This window comes from Schistocerca piceifrons, chromosome 7 (assembly GCF_021461385.2).
Source record: "Schistocerca piceifrons isolate TAMUIC-IGC-003096 chromosome 7, iqSchPice1.1, whole genome shotgun sequence".
Classification (NCBI taxonomy): domain Eukaryota; kingdom Metazoa; phylum Arthropoda; class Insecta; order Orthoptera; family Acrididae; genus Schistocerca; species Schistocerca piceifrons.
Genome location: NC_060144.1, coordinates 296,444,712 through 296,448,414, shown reverse-complemented (window position 1 = coordinate 296,448,414; position 3,703 = coordinate 296,444,712).

Genomic DNA, 3,703 nt, shown 5'->3' with positions numbered 1-3,703 from the left:
CATCGTCCTGTTTTGTATATTTCACTGACACTCGTCTCACTCTGTTTTCGCGCGGGCCGCTGAAGACCTTGTTGTCGTGCGCCCATACAAACATGTCCATGTCCATGTCTCTTAAAAAAAGTGCGATACAAATTAATAAAATTTCTCGATAAGATAAGCATTATTTCATTGTTATCACCTTTTAGTAAACCCTAGGGTCATTCTTAATTGATCATTGTTCACCTGCAATAGCGGAATATACACTGAAGCGCCAAATAACTGGTAGAAACCATGCATATTCAAATAAAGATATATGTAAGAGAATAAGTGTCTGGCGCAGGATAAATCGATTACTGATGCTACGTTGATGGATATCAAGATTTAAGTGAGTTTGAACGAGGTGTTATAGTCAGCGCACGAACGATGGGACACAGCATCGCCGAGTTAGTGATAAATTTGGTATTTCCCGTACGACCATTTCACTAATGTACGTGAATATTAAGAATTCGGTAAAACATAAAATCTCCGACAGCGCTGCGGCCGGAAAAAGACTCTGCAAGAACGGGACCAAATACGACTGAAGAGAATCGTTCAGCGTGACAGAAGTGCAACCCTTCCGCAGAATGCTGCAAATTTCAATGCTGGCCTATCAACAAGTGTCAGCGTGCGAGCCATTTCAACATCATATCATCGATATCGGCTTTCGGAGCCGAAGGCCCACTCGTGTACCCTTGATGACTGCACGAAACAAAGCTTTATGCCCGCCTGTGCCCGTCAACACCGACATTGGCTGTTGGTGACTGGAAACAAGTTGCGTGGTCGGAGGAGCCTCGTTTCTAACTGTATCAGGCAGATGAACAGCCTAATGAATCCATTGGACCTGCATGATAGCAGGGGACTCTTCAAGCTAGTAGAAGTTCTGTAATGGTGTGGGGCGTGTGCAGTTGAAGTGATGTGGGACCCCTGATACATCTAGATACGACTCTCACAGGTGCAAAATGTCTTTCAGATAATGCCAATGGAACTAACTCACTCAACAGAGAGAACACGTTTATACACTGTCCAGCTACTTGAATGTGACCGCTCGTCAAATTCCTTAATAAACACCTTTTGCAGAGTGGACCGCTGCGAGATGTGTAAGCAAAGAAGTAGTGAGGTTACGGAAGTTATCAATAGGGATGTACAGCCATGCCGACTCGAGTGCTGTAGCCAGCTGCTCTAGGTTTATCGGCTAAGGATCCATGGCGCGAAAAGCCTGACCGAGATGCTATTATAGATACTCCATTGGGTTAATATCCTGGGGTTTTGGTAGTGAGTTTAGTAGAGTAAAACCTTCCTGGTGTCTTCCATCCATGCATGCACAGTGTGAAATGGTTCATTGTCCTGCTGGTGGATGCCACCGGGAGGAGGAAGAGGAAGAACAGACTGCATGCAACGCTGGTCCCTTGAGATACATGAATACTTGTGTTCATTTATTGTACCTTCCACAACAGTAAGATCACCGAGGGAATGCCACGGAAACATTCCCCTGATCATATCACTCCCTCCGCCAGCTGTAATCTTCCGATGGTTGTTGCGGGGTGTTTGCTTCCAGACGTTTCACTTCGTTGGAGCGTAGAACGTGATTCATCTGAAAAGTCTACACGTCGCCAACAGTGTCTCCTCAACTACGCTATACATTTCCTACTATGTAAAGGCCCTATAAAATCCCTAATACCATTACTAATCATTTAGTCAGGGACAGAATAAGAAACATAAAGCAGGCCGCAAAGATCACAGAAATCGAAAAACTGAAGTGATACTGACAGTTACACTACAAAGTTATCTCGCTCCACAAAAAGAATCAAAAAATACGCGAACACTTACAACAAATAAAACAAGTGGGTCAAATGTCTCTGAGCACTATGGGACTTATCATCCGAGGTGATCAGTGCCCTAGACAGAGCTACTTAAACCTAAGGACGTCACACAAATCCATGCCCGAGGCAGGTTTCGAACCTGTGACCGTAGCAGCAGCGCGGTCCCGGACTGAAGCGTCTAGAACGGGTCGCCCACAGAGTCCGGCACAGATAAGACAGTAAAGCTAAACACAAATAATGTTTGCCCTGTTGTACACGTTTTATTAGAGTCGCAAAAATTATAAAACAGATTGTAGTACGAACTTCATTACTAATTAAGGGAGGAATTGTATTTTATAAAACTGAATACACCGAATTTGGATTCGGACATGGTAAATTTTGTTTTGTACTTGCAACTCATTTACGTAATGGTAACAGCGCGTGTGTGACTTCGTTGCTGTTGAAATAAGTGATTAGTTATGGAATGAAAATTTCCATAGTGCGCTTAAGAATATTTTTCTCTTATTTTCAGATTTGTCAAATAGTAAGTACATTTCCCGTATCACATCCCGATTTGCACAATATTTATTAGGATTACAAAGCGTTTTTACCTAAAGTTAAGTGGGACTGCTACTATTCGCAGTAGATGTACATTTCCTCATCTCGTTTTGGTGACTTGGGAACCAATTACCTTACTGAAGAGCTGTTAGGCTAACGACCGCGCTATCATGGCAAATCAACTGTGTGTGTTAGAAAGGGCTGTTTGCGATACCCATTTCACGAGCAATTGTTCGCGTGCTCGATTAAATTTGTCATTCAGTCCAGCAAACACAGCTTATTCCTAAATGTTACTCAGTACATTTTGTTTACTGCCACGGTCGTATTACAGTGAACTCACTTTCCATTTCAAACTCTGAAAAAGTCTTGGAAATGGGTTATGCATCGGATGTCTCTTACGTGAACCTACTTCTGTACAGTTTTCATTTACCAGTCCGTACACGAAAATCAAGCCTTACAAATTCATAACCATGTTCAGCAACATATCTTTAGACGGGATAAAATTTACAGTCCACCTCTTACAAGTATATTACAGTTTTACAGTTCCTGAACTGCAGTTCTTTATATCAAACTCGACAATGGCAGTGTCCAGACCATACTATCATTTGTAAATGTGTAACGTTACTTGTTTCCACTCTTCGTGCTGTACGCTTGTGTGTTGGCTGGATTTGGCTACGCTTCAGTATTATCAGTATCATATATACATTTTAAATCAGTTTCTTTATTTCAAGAAACAGCGTTTATTAGATTCTGTACTGCACTGTCAGCTTTACGGAGCAGTGCCTTTGGCTTCGTTGTTTGCGACTCATCTGTTTCCAGGTCAGTATCATCCACCTCAGATTCACACATTTGACCATTCCCGACATGGAAATTTATGGTGTCGCCATGAAAACAACATTTCACCACCTTTTAAATGCTTCGGCCCACTTTTTCTCTCGAATTATCGTTGTTCCTAGCTATCAACGAGAAGCAATTTGTCTTCCTTGGAATTGCAATGTTCTCCTTTTACTGTTGTAAAAATTTCACAGTATTAACTTCTATTTATTTCATGTCACTGTCGTGTTCAAGTTAAACAATAGCGGTGATGCTCTGCATACTTTCAAAACATAAACCTGTCTTTATTGGGAAAGCACTTTCATTATTCCCAATGTGCTAACGACTATTCACCTGTGTCTGTACTTTATTCGCACTAATCATAGGATTCTAAACCACTTATCTCCCCGTAAAGCAAAGAAATATGTCTCTACATTAAGAAATGCTAATAACATCTGAAGATTTTACTTCATTCATTCACTCAGTCAGTACGAAAAAAGTTACATTTTTACTAT